Here is a 13,123-nt window from a genome sequence, read left to right as displayed (position 1 = left end):
AGTGCTCATTGCATTTAAATGAAGTAAAATCATCTCAGAAGCTGCTGGGAGTTTCAAGCCAAAACCAAAATAAAAATCCCTCTAAATAAATTAAGACAATCCTTTCCCCACAGCTGCTGGGATCTTACCAGCTCAACCTCCTCTGCTACCTACTGAGCCCACAGCCCACACCAGCCCTCCAGATTCCTCTGCTGAGCTGTAGCTTGCCATGGAGCTTGTGCCGTTGGCTGCTGCCTTGTTAAATCCATTCTCTATTCTGTTTGGAGATCTGGGTCCCAATTCTCCTTCATCTGTGCCCATGTGAATCAGGACCAGCAACCTCCCCGGAAGTCAACACAGTAGCACTGGTGTATGTAAATGTAAGGAAAACCAGGCCCACTGTTTCAGCTCAGCTTATGGGAGAAGTGAAATCTGTGGACTGGATCCTGGAACCAGCCTTACACCCGGCACTCAGAGGAAATGAACCCTACTTCCCAGCAGAGGGTGAGTTCTCTCTAGGGTGTGGTGGGTAGAATCAGTGTCACAGCTTTTGGGCTTTGATTAGTGATTGGTGAACCAGACTGGTTAAAATAAGAAGAAATGCAAACCTTGGTCTGTCCCTTGAGAGGGTCCTCACCCATTGCCGTCTCGCCTCACCCTTGATGGTGGGAATTGGTGTGTTGGTTCTGCTGCACTCTGTCCATCCCCCAGAGGTGATGCCTAAGAGTGCATCATGCCATTCTATTCTCTTCTATTCTATAGGTTCTTATCCCACCCTCATCACGGTGGTACCCTAGTGGTACCCTAGTGATTTCCAGTCATGCATTATGACGAGATAACTGGCTCTGTGGATGAGGGGAAAGCAGTGGACGTGTTATTCCTTGACTTTAGCAAAGCTTTTGACATGGTCTCCCACAGTATTCTTGCCAGCAAGTTAAAGAAGTATGGGCTGGATGAATGGACTTTAAGGTGGATAGAAAGTTGGCTAGATTGTCAGGCTCAACGGGTAGTGATCAATGGCTGCATGTCTAGTTGGCAGCCGGTATCAAGTGGAGTGCCCCAAGGGTTGGCCGGTTTTGTTCAATATCTTCATAAATGATCTGGAGGATGGTGTGGATTGCACCCTCAGCAACTTTGCAGATGACACTAAACTGGGAGGAGAGGTAGATACACTGGAGGGTAGGAATAGGATACAGAGGGACCTAGACAAATTAGAGGATTGGGCCAAAAGAAATCTGATGAGGTTCAACAAGGACAAGTGCAGAGTCCTGCACTTAGGACAGAAGAATCCAATGCACCGCTACAGACTAGGGACCAAATGGCTCGGCAGCAGTTCGGCAGAAAAGTACCTAGGGGTCACAGTGGACGAGAAGCTGGATATGAGTCAACAGTGTGCCCTTGTTGCCAAGAAGGCCAATGGCATTTTGGGATATATAAGTAGGGGCATTGCCAGCAGATCGAGGGACATGATTGTTCCCCTCTATTCGATATTGGTGAGGCCTCATCTGGAGTACTGTGTCCACTTTTGGGCCCAACACTACAAGAAGGATGTGGAAAAATTGGAAAACGTCCAGCCGAGGGCAACAAAAATGATTAGGGGACTGGAACACATGACTTATCAGGATAGGCTGAGGGAACTGGGATTGTTTAGTCTGCGGAAGAGAAGACTGATGGGAGATTTGATAGCTGCTTTCAACTACCTGAAAGAGGGTTCCAAAGAGGATGGATCTAGACTGTTCTCAGTGGTAGCTGATGACAGAACGAGGAGTAATGGTCTCAAGTTGCAGTGGGGGAGGTTTAGGTTGGATATTAGGAAAAACTTTTTCACTAGGAGGGTGGTGAAACACTGGAATGTGTTACCTAGGGAGGTGGTGGAATCTCCTTCCTTAGAAGTTTTTAAGGTCAGGCTTGACAAAGCCCTGGCTGGGATGATTTAGTTGGGGATTGGTCCTGCTTTGAGCACGGGGTTGGACTAGATGACCTCCTGAGGTCCCTTCCAACCCGATATTCTATGATTAAGCAACATAACTAACATCTGTCATGTGTGGGTTGTTCATTTTTTCATCCTCTCCCTCGGGGGAGAATTGTGTGTACACTGGAGCGTCCAGGCTTCGGACTCACTGGGCTTTCCCAGGCTGAGCAGCCTGGCACATTATAGCAGGTGTCAAGTGGGGAAAAATGTCACTGAAAAATGGTGGAGAACTCTAGGCTTGACATCCCTGTACTAAAATGCTGCCGTGGCAGGTGAAGGACATACACGCTGACATTCCTACTCAGATGTGGGCACACAGGCACATGCACACAAATCACACCAGATCTAGGCACACCCAGATCTAGGTACACCCCCTTCAGATTCACACCCAGATCTAGGCACACTCAGATCTAGGTACACCCCCTTCAGATTCACACCCAGATCTAGACACACCCAGATCTAGGTACACCCCCTTCAGATTCACACCCAGATCTAGGCACACCCAGATCTAGGTACACCCCCTTCAGATTCACACCCAGATCTAGGTACACCCCCTTCAGATATTCACACCCAGATCTAGGCACACCCAGATCTAGGTACACCCCCTTCAGATTCACACCCAGATCTATGCACACCCAGATCTAGGTACACCCCCTTCAGATTCACACCCAGATCTAGGCACACTCAGATCTAGGTACACCCCCTTCAGATTCACACCCAGATCTAGGCACACCCAGATCTAGGTACACCCCCTTCAGATTCACACCCAGATCTAGGCACACCCAGATCTAGGTACACCCCCTTCAGATTCACACCCAGATCTAGGCACACTCAGATCTAGGTACACCCCCTTCAGATTCACACCCAGATCTAGGCACACCCAGATCTAGGTACACCCCCTTCAGATTCACACCCAGATCTAGGCACACCCAGATCTAGGTACACCCCCTTCAGATTCACACCCAGATCTAGGTACACCCCCTTCAGATTCACACCCAGATCTAGGCACACCCAGATCTAGGTACACCCCCTTCAGATTCACATCCAAGTATAGGCATCCCCACCCTCACATTCATACCCAGATGTAAGCACAGCCCCCAGCCTACATTCACACCCAGATGAGGAAAATACAGTGGGAGTTGGACACCTAATTCCCTAAGACTCCTTCAACAGTGCCAACCTGGAAAAAGAAGGTGACAGCTCTCCTCCATCTCGGTCAGTGTGGTGATGCAGACGGTGCCACCATCTTGGCTGTGGTGGAATCAGACCAGATTACACATCAGCATTTCTCCGTGGGTTTCTCTGCTGACATCACATAGGGGCCCTGCTTTACTTTGCTGGGGTTTCACTTGGTTGTAGATTGGTAGAACCTGTGACACTCTGGGGTCACGGGGGATAAAGCTGCCTAGTTCTTTAGATGGTGTTTTGGTTGCCTCTCAAAAAACATCAATGGCCCCATTGAGGAACCTTTTTTCAGGGTGGTGAACACTCACTGACATCAGTGGGACTACTCAAATAAAGAGAACGGCAAGGGGAATAAGGGTTCTGCAGTGGAGCCCTGAGCATGCCCTGCATACAAACTGCTTCCAGTGTCAGTGCGCAAACAGGCTCATCACCTAAGTTCCCTGTAAGCTGCACGGCCGCTATGCAGGCAGGGAGAGGCACCCCTCATCCAGCCCAGCCCAGGCTCGCCAGAGCTGCCAGGGAGAGGAGCCCCTCCCTCAGCTTGACACAGCGCAAGCCTGCAGGAGCTGCCGGGGGCAGGAGCCCATCCACCGGCCCGGCCCAGCCCAGCGCAACCCAGCGCCGCTGGAGCTTCCGGGGAGAGGAGCCCGTCTGCCAACCCGGCCCGGCCCGGCCCAGCCCAATGCCATCAGAGCTGCGGGAGCCTGTTGCCTGGCCCAGCCCAGCCCAGCCCAGCCCAGGCCCGCTGGAGCGGCCAGGGAGAGGAGCCCCTTCTCTCCCCCGGCCCGGCCCAGCCCAGGCCCGCCAGACCTGCTGGGGAGAGGAGCCCCTCTCCTGGTCTGGCCCAGCCCAGGCCTGCCAGAGCTGCCATGGCTGGGGAGAGGCACCTCTTACCTGGCCCCGAGCTGCTGTGGCGAGAGAAGGCTGGGGGGAGTCCTCTCTCACTGCCACAGCCTCGGGGCAGCCTGCATCCCAAACCCCTCATCCCTGGCCTCACCACAGAGCCCACACCCCCAGCCGGAGCCCGCACCCTCTCCCACACCCCAAACCTCTTCCCCAGCCCTGAACCCCTCACTCCCAGCTGCACCACAGAGCCCGCACCCCCCCCCACACACCCCAACCCTCTGTCCCAGACCTGAGCCGCCTCCAGCACCCCAATCACCTCATCCCCAGCCCCACTCCAGAGCCTGCACCCCGAGCCAGAGCCCTCACGCCCACACATCCCAATCTTCTGCCCCAACCCTGAGCCCCCTCCCACACTCTGAACCCCTCAGCCCCACCCCCACCACACATCATCTCCAGACTGGTGCACAGAACAAAATTCATTCTGCACATGGATGTAAAAAAATAGAGGGAACACTGCTCATCACCCACCTGAGCTCACAGGTCAATGACAAAGTCAGATTGCTGTCTGATTTCTGACAAGCCCACATTGCCAGGCCATTCCCGCAACCCAGGAACCTCCTGAGTGATCAAAACGGAGCCCTCGACTCAACTGTGGCTCTGAGCTAGAGAGCGGAACCTTGAGCTTTCTCCCATCTACAGTTCCCTGCCTGGCCTGAAGGCAGAGAGATACTGAAGGAACCTGCATCTCCTGAAACATTTCACCGTGCTCTGCTCCAGAGGCTGCTTGTCCAATGTGCAACTAGAGGAGCATTGCTGGAGATAGCTTGGGCTTGGAGAGACACAGAACTCAGAAGCACCACGAGGCTGCATTAAAGCTTGGACCAAGAGAGCTCACAATACTGTTTTGCTCTCTGGTCTCCTACTGGGAGGTCTTCAAAAGAGCCAGAAAATGAGGAATAGAGATTTTAACAATGCAAACCTTGATGAAAAGGGAGACATTAGAGCAGGGGTGAGCAAACTTTTTGGCCCAAGGGCCACATCGCGGTATGAAACTGTATGGAGGGCTGGGTAGGGAAGGCTGTCCGTCCCCAATCAGCCTGGCCCCCACCCCCTATCTGCCCCCCTCAATCCTCCAACCCATCCAACCCCCCCACTCCTTATCCTCTGACTGCCCCCTCCCGGGACCCCCCGCCCCTAACTGCCTCCCTGGAACCCCACCCCCTATCCAACCACCCCTGCTCCCTGTCCTGTGACTGCCCTGACCCTTATACACACCCCCGCCCCCTAACCATCCCCCGGGACCCCACCCCCTATCCAACCCCTCCTGTTCCCTGTCCCCTGACTGCCCCCTGGGACCTCCTGCCCCTTATCCAACCCCCGCGCTCCCCACCCCCTTACCATGCAGCTCAGAGCAGCAGGAGCTCGCAGCCCCGCCGCCCGGCCGGAGCCAGCCGCACTGCTGGTGTGGCTGCAGGGTAGCGGGGACAGCAGGGGAGGGGCCGGAGGCTAGCCTCCCTGGCCAGGAGCTCAAGGGCCAGGCAGGACGGGCCCGTGGGCTGGATGTGGCCCGCGGTCCGTACTTTGCCCACCTGCGCGTTAGAGGGAATAACAACAACATAGGAAGTAGAAGGTAGAGGTGGCACTGTTTGCACTGGGCACTTTCCAAATGCGAGAGGGATGCATAGGAGGGTGCGGGGAGTGGGATGCAAGAAGAGGCAATCAGGAGAGGATGGGGTGTGGGGGGAAGCAGTGCAGGAGGCAGGGATGGGAGAAGGATGCTCTGAAGCTTCTGGACTGTCCTTCCTGCTCCTCCATCCTCTCTGTGGGGTCAGGGTGCATGGCGATGTGGTGCCAAAACCCTTTTCCCTAGGAGAAGTCACTGCTGTGTCATCTCAGACCCAAGCTAGGGTTCCTTGGTGGAGTATGGTATATCTCCATTGAGAAACTTCTGAATGGGAAACCCAGATGTGGCAGAAATGGGCCAGGTCAAATTGACCAACAGAGTACTCAGTGAAAACCCAGGTAGAACCTAGTTCTCAGGGAGGTAGGTTACCAGACAGATACCCTGGGCTCCCAACCTAGGTGTCTCTGTCAGGGACTCACCCAGCTCAAAGATCTAAAATGTGGCTATAGCCTAGCACCCATGGTCGTTTGTGCCCTCAAGAATGAGGCAAGTGTCAGAAAATCTGGAAGAGAAGACTGTATGATGGGCTCAGGCCCAATCCAAGTTTGACATGGCAAACCATCTACCCTCATGTCAATGAATGGAATCACTCTGCCATCATGGTAGGTATTGCCAGGGGCATATAGGTGAGTCAGCTTGGGTGACCTTGGTTTGTACAGTTAGGCATGTGATAGATGGCAAAGTCTTTCAGACTCTCTCATCACCTGGATGGGCCTCATCAACTTCAGGTGCCCGAATCGATGCTAGGTTATAGCGCCTAAGTGGTGAGAGAGGGGAGAGTTTCTATCTCTGAGTGCTGCTTATTCTGAGTGCACCATACGATCCCCAACATGTCTGCCTCCAGCACATCTGTCTCAAATAGGTTTGCTGGTAGTCAAAAAGGCAAATTTGCTATGTATGGTCTCCTCCAGGGCTCTGGAACCTTTATGGACAGCAAGGAACCCTGAGCACTGGGACCTCTTTGCAATAAGTTTGTCTGCAGTGAGGACACAAGTATATGACACATTTCAGTGCAAAATGACAAATGTGGTGAATTAGTGCCCAGGTACCTGTACCAAGTGCACTGTGGTCAAGCGTGATCACTCCCTACCTTTGTAGCCTGGAGATTTGCATGACAACCCAGCAGCATAGAAGCTGAGCATCTCTCACATAACTGGAGAGAAGCTGCCCTTCCAAACTGGGGTTCAATAACCAACCCAGGACAGATTAGCGTCAGGCATTTGCAGGTCTCTATATCCCAGCGTAGCACAGCAGGCATGGCTGGCACCCAGAAGGAGAGGGGGGCAGAGAGCAGGGCTGGTGGAGGGAATCGTGGGTGGGCAGGAGTGAGGGGTGGTATGGGCAGAGGTTAATCCTGTTTGCACAGCCCCCAGGCACATGGAGTTTTTCCAGTCCCCCCTCTGCTTTATTTCTCTTTTAAAGCATTGAATTTTCAGCTCTAATCCCTTCTAAACCGCAACATTTTTCAGGCGCTCTGTGTAAGTGAAACCATAATCTCTGGTAAAACAGACTGCTTAAGCTGCTGCAGCATTAGGCCAATCTGATCCAGCCCCTGGATTTCCTCTCTGCCCAGCCACCACAGAGAGGATTTCAGCTTGAAAGGCTGACTAAAGCCCTCGCAATGGGAACAACAGCACCAGGCCTTGCCTTGCAAAGCTGGGTAGGGTTAAGGGACCAGAAGCTATTTGTCCCAGTGTTTTGAGGTGGTTAAAGCCCCTGCCAGACTTGCAGTGGAGATGATCCCAGACCCCACTTGCACACATCAGGGCTTAGGAAGAAAAATTCCTCACACCTTTCAAAGGCAGCACCTCGTACTCAATGGAGGGGGATATAGGGGTGGAGAGCAACACGGCATGGGCAACAGGGATGCAGATATACCAAAGACCTTCCTCTGGTGGGCAAAGAGTGAATCATCAGAGGGCCAAAGATGAGCATCTGTCTGTCACTCTACACTAGGAAACTGCATAGTTGTAACTCACTTGCAACACAACTCCACTGGTGGACAACACATACACACGTCTACCACCATGTTATCTAACCATGTCCTGAGTAAAAGCACCTATGTTTGTCTGCAACATAGCTTTCCCCATTTCTACCACTGGTAGAGCTACCCAGGTAGTGAAGTACAGCTACTCAGTGTGCCATGTAGACAAGATTGATCAATCGATCTCATCCTCCTAAGAATCTCTCTCTCTCTCTCTCTCTCTCTCTCTCTCTCTCTCACACACACCTAAGCACCTAGAAGAGACACCCATTTTTCATTTTAACCCATCCCAAATTTCAGTTGCAGATTCAGTCTGGATCGTCGGCCCTTTCCATTGATTTTCACTGTAGCTCTTTAATGTTGTGGTATTTCAGGTAAAGGAAGGCAGACCTCTCCCCACATCTCCCCCCACGCACACACATCCTGGCAGTGGCATCAGTCTGACGCCGTGGTGCTGCAACACGCTGGCTTGTCTCTTTCTCACTGGGAGGGGTGTCCCTCGATAAGATTGCATTAGGGAACCCTGGCGGTATCTGTCAATGTCTTATTACTATGGAAATTGACCAGCAATTGAATCAGAAATGGAACAGCTTGTGACCCCTCCGAAGAAGTGGAGAGCTTCATCCTAGGCTCCCTACACATTGTAAAGGGCACTCAGTGTCCTGATGCTGCCCAGAGTCATGTTGGGGAAAGTTTTGGGGGGCCAGGGTGTGAGGGGGTGTAGCTACTTGGACACTCATCTGTGACAGAACAGCAGAGAACTAAATATCTTCCCCACTTTCAGTGCTTCTCTCCCCCCTGCACTGGCTGAGTTATGGCTGTTTTCCTTCCCTCCTAACACTCTCCTCTGTTATCCTGGCGGGCAGGCAGAATTGGTGATCTCTGGCCTAAATTCCCCCCGCGATTTTGGCCAGACAGCGAGAGGAAGATTCACAGCTTTGGGTTCCTTCGGAGACTCATCTCGGCATTTATTGCCCTCTCTGTGGCTGATGGGGGAGTGGGGGAAGCGGGTTGGTTTTCAGGAGGGATAAGCTGCTTGTTTTTCAGTGCTGATTTCCTGGAGGACAAACTAGCTGCATTCAGGGTTTCTTTTCTTTACACAAAACAAGGAAGGGAATTCCTGGATGGCATGTCCCCACTCAAGGGGTCACTAGGCACACCCTTTTAATGCACTCCTGTACACTGTCTTACCAATATTTATGAGTCCCTCAGCATTTCCCTGGTCTATCTAACGTCCTTATCTGGCCCCCATTCCTATTGTATTTGAGCACTTCCTGATCTTTAGTGCATTTATCCTCATACTGCCCCTGTGAGGTAGGGAGCACTATTATCAGCTATTATGATAGCTGTTGACTGACTCTGATGTAAAATAGATTGGTGGGTCCATGTCACAGAACTGAGGCACAGAGAGGCTAAGTAACTCACCCAAGGTCACACAGGAAATCTGTAGCAGTGCAGATCTTGAACCCAGCTCTCACAAGTCCTATGCTAATGCCCTAACCATCGAACCAGACTTCTTCCCCATGGCAACTCCCCCTCACTTAGAACAGATTGTCCAGTGCAAACTGGCAGGGCCAGATCCTGAGTTGCTGTAAATTGGTGAAATTCCACCAAAGTCAACAGAGCTGTGCCAATTTCCATAGTCAGGATCTGGCTCCAGAGGTCTTATGAGTCCTGCAGGTGTGACATACTGTATCTCGCACTGTGGCTGTTTCCACTCCTCATTCCTTGACCTTCCTTTTGTTATGCTCCAGCTAAAAATCATACTGTATTTAAAACTCTCTCTCCCTTTCCCTGTGTTGCTAACATTCCCTTGGTTATAACAATGGAAAGGATGCGAAGACCCTAATCTGCTTTTCAGGGCCACTGCTCTTGCTTTCTGTTTGCACTGCACTCTGGGTGGACAGCGGACCGTGCAAAGCTAGTTTCTGTTTCTGCTCCGATTCATTCACCATTTTCCAAGCCTTAGCCCAATGCTGTCATTTGAGTTCTCAGCAGTGCAGGGAATTGCTGAAATACATATGCAAAGGAACAACCCCAAACCTGGTTTTTCTTGAAAGTCAAAGCTGTTGTGATTTTATTGATGTTTATATCAGGTTTTGTAATGCCCTTGCACCTTCCTTTTTAAAACTGTATTTTATAAAATCTACATTTTTGGGGTCGAAAATAGCTCTATAAATAAACTGACATGTTATCTCCACCTCCTCACCTGCTGGAAAAATTGAGGCTCTGTAGTCCTCAAATACAGTACAGCATGAAGCTTCCAGTATATTGGGTGGATGCATGCATTCTGTCAGAACACGCTTAACGTTAATCAACTGGTGTAGCCCCATTGAAGTCAAGTCTACATGGCTCTAGGAACATTTATCTGCAGATATAACTGTTAAAACCTGGACAACGAATGATGTGCCTGGTAAATTTGGCAAACGCATTAATTCAGTGCAGCCTCATTTGTTGACTCCTAGTTCATTGGGATGTTGCATTCACATGAGAATATTCACATGCTTAAAGTGAAGCATGTGTTTAAGTGCTCTGCTGCACTGGGGCTTAAATGTGGCCAACTAAATGAAGGTGCCTTCAAAGTATGCTCAGAAATACTGTCAGAGCAGGAGACATGTCAGTTTCCAGTATACTCCAGGGCCATCCTAGGCATGTGCAGTCTTTCCTCTGTAGAGATATTCTTCTATTGATACTGAGGCACAATGAATTTTCCTGGAGAGTCCCTCCCCAATTCTACACTGATGAGAGAAGGCCAGAGCCTTCCACACACTATCCAGCTCTCTGAAAGCATGCAGGAGTAGCTCCCACTCTACTGGCAGATGGCCTGCCTGAATATAGCCCAGGTTGGTGGAGCTGAAAACTCACTGCCATTTAATGATAGCTGTTGACTGACTTTGATGTAAAATAGATTGGTGGGTCCATGTCACAGAAATCGCCATCACAAGAGGCGCTCATTGGCAGCCTCTTAAGAAAAGCCTAGGACTGAGGACCATCTTCTTTCCTAGAGGTGGCCCCTTGTGTTCAGGGTTGAGGCACAATTGCAAGGTCGTACCTGCACTGAGGCCAAACAGATCTAGGAATGTCAATTCACTCTATCTCTAGCACCAAACTAACTTAAATATTAATTTAAATGTGGCATCATTTCTTGCAGGTGCAGCCACATCCAGCTTTTCATGCCCATCTGCCTTTCACGCTCATTCAAGCCTGAGATTCACTAAGTCCTTCCTCTTCAAAATCCTTGTCTATTCCCTCCTCTGTGCCTTCACAATTATCCTAAATAAACCTTCCCCTGAAAGCTTGGAACTAGCTCCTCTGATTCCTGTCCTCTCCCTGCTATTGCTAAGCTGTCTGGCCAACCATCACCTTGGGCCATTTGGTCCTGGAAGTCATTGAGCGGAGTGATGCCTTTTGCTTTCCCACCTCTTCTGATAAGATAAGGAGATAACATCTCTCCTGGTGCTGGAAAGTCACTCCTTGTCTGCAGACGTGCCGTGAGATCTATTGCTATCGTCTGATCCCAAATAGAGAAGGAGCTTACGCTACATCTTGGCTCTCCAAAATCTAAACAGGTATCTTGGAAGGATACAGTTGCGGATATTCATCCTCAATGCAGTTTTCCCTTTCCTCCTTAATCTGCACTGGCTCTTTGCACTTGACCTAATTTGACATATTTCCATGCTGCAGTCTGTCCTTTCTAACAGAAAGTATCTCCATTCTGCTGGAAGAGCAGAATCATTCCCAGTAACAAGTGATCTTCTTAGGGCTTGCAGCAGCACCATGTGTATTTGTCATTTGCCTCTTGGTGACTGCCATTCAGTGGAGGCACTGGGTATGCAGGACTGAGCGTTTGGTGTAAGAAGTTCCAGCCAAGAGAGTGACCTGTAAAAGCTCTAAGGTCTGTCTTTCTCCAGCCTTTGCCATCTATGAAGCAAATTCCTAACTACCAGCAGTTAACTGCAGAGGAACTCAATCCCTGAGCAGAATTGTTCCCTAGAGTCAGTGGTTACAGTAGATTGGAGCAAGAGGGGAATTCTCACCAACCCAAGCAAGGAGCAGGGGAGGTTGCTTCTATCCCAAGCCAGGGAGAGGAGGGGGAGTGTTCTGCCTCATTTTAATCCCTGTCTCAAGTTCTTTGTTCAGTCCACCAAAGCACTGGGGCTCTCACCGTGCCACTGGAGAGATTATTTCTAACTGGAGTTCACTGTTAAACTGTTTCACTGCAGCTTGCTTGAGTGGCAAAGACAGCAGCTGAAGGTGTTTGCTATAGAGGAGGTCACCATTGCAACAGGTGGTGAATTCTATTTTCTTAAATGTGGACCATCACAAGCACATTGCTGTGCTTCCAGGAACTAGTTCAAATGCATGTGGTTTTGCTCCAGAAAGGAACAGGATCAGGTTCTTTATTACACTCATTCCATCCTTTCTCCATGAGGAAATCCTCTTTCCCTTTCCTCTGATGCACAAGGTCTTGAGGAAGGTGAGACTTTAGGGCACTTGCACATTTCTGGTAGCCTCTGCTTGGGCACATCATGGGTTAGTTCTCAGGCCTTGACACTCTGGATGCTATTTGTTCCTCTAAGGTCAGGCCTTCTTTCTCAGGGAGAGAGAAGGGTTTTCCATGAGAGCCCTGGCACCTGGTGGCTTTGCTGGTGAGAACCATGATGTGAAGACTATCCTGCTTCTGTCCATACATGCTAACCAGATCACTGCAGTATCTCGGAATCCTCCATGTCAGAAGACAAATGGAGGTGCTTTTCCATTTCAGTTGATCACAACGTGTTTTAAAGTACCTGTTTGCCCCTTTGCTTGGATCATAGCTTAGTCTGGACTGCAGGTGGCTGCAGTTAAGGTTCATTTAGCTGATACTGCACCTTTCTAGGAGCGAACTGAGGGAAATTTTTTCTTTTCCTTGCCTACAGACAAACTTTTCTCAAAGGGCCATCTTCAGATACAACCTCCTGCGAAATAGAATGTTCTCAAATAAGCTTGCAAGCCAATTGTGAGTGTTCACTGGGTTTTATTTTCCTCAAGATTGGCCTTCTCACACCTCCTGATGGCTATCCTGTTGGTTAACCCTCCTTGATTGAACTGAAGGACCTCCATCCTGATACAAGCTATTACTGAAAGCCACTTGAGAATTCCATCTCACTATTCTCTTCTGTTCTCAGGTGCATATTCCAAAAGGGGAGACTTTCCTCCATATGGTGGATGTAAAGGAGGGCCCTTAATTTTTGTTTTGGTAGAACTAGAGCCTTTTTAAGCCTCCTTATTTCATTGAAAAGTTCCACATCTCATTACCAGCACTCCTGGAAACATGCAGCTTTCCTCTGCTCCCTTCTGTGTGATAACTACTTGTCAGTTTCCAAGAATGGGGATCTGTGAAGCCCCTGATGATGGATGAGAACAACCTGCTGAAGTTTTTTGGGTTTACATTCCCCCTCCAGGTGCACACTCATCTCTTCTCCCTGCCTAC

General features: G+C 50.2%; 1 protein-coding gene across 10 annotated transcripts in view; it reads right to left on the bottom strand.

Annotated features, from left to right (window-relative positions):
* The window catches only part of PAX2 (paired box 2), a 133,216-nt gene that overhangs the window by 31,930 nt on the left and 88,163 nt on the right, over nucleotides 1-13,123 (bottom strand). The window lies entirely within an intron of this gene.

This window comes from Lepidochelys kempii, chromosome 7 (genome assembly GCF_965140265.1).
Source record: "Lepidochelys kempii isolate rLepKem1 chromosome 7, rLepKem1.hap2, whole genome shotgun sequence".
NCBI classification, from domain to species: domain Eukaryota; kingdom Metazoa; phylum Chordata; order Testudines; family Cheloniidae; genus Lepidochelys; species Lepidochelys kempii.
The sequence above is the reverse complement of the archived record's forward strand: the minus strand, read 5'-3'. Positions and strand labels throughout refer to the sequence as shown.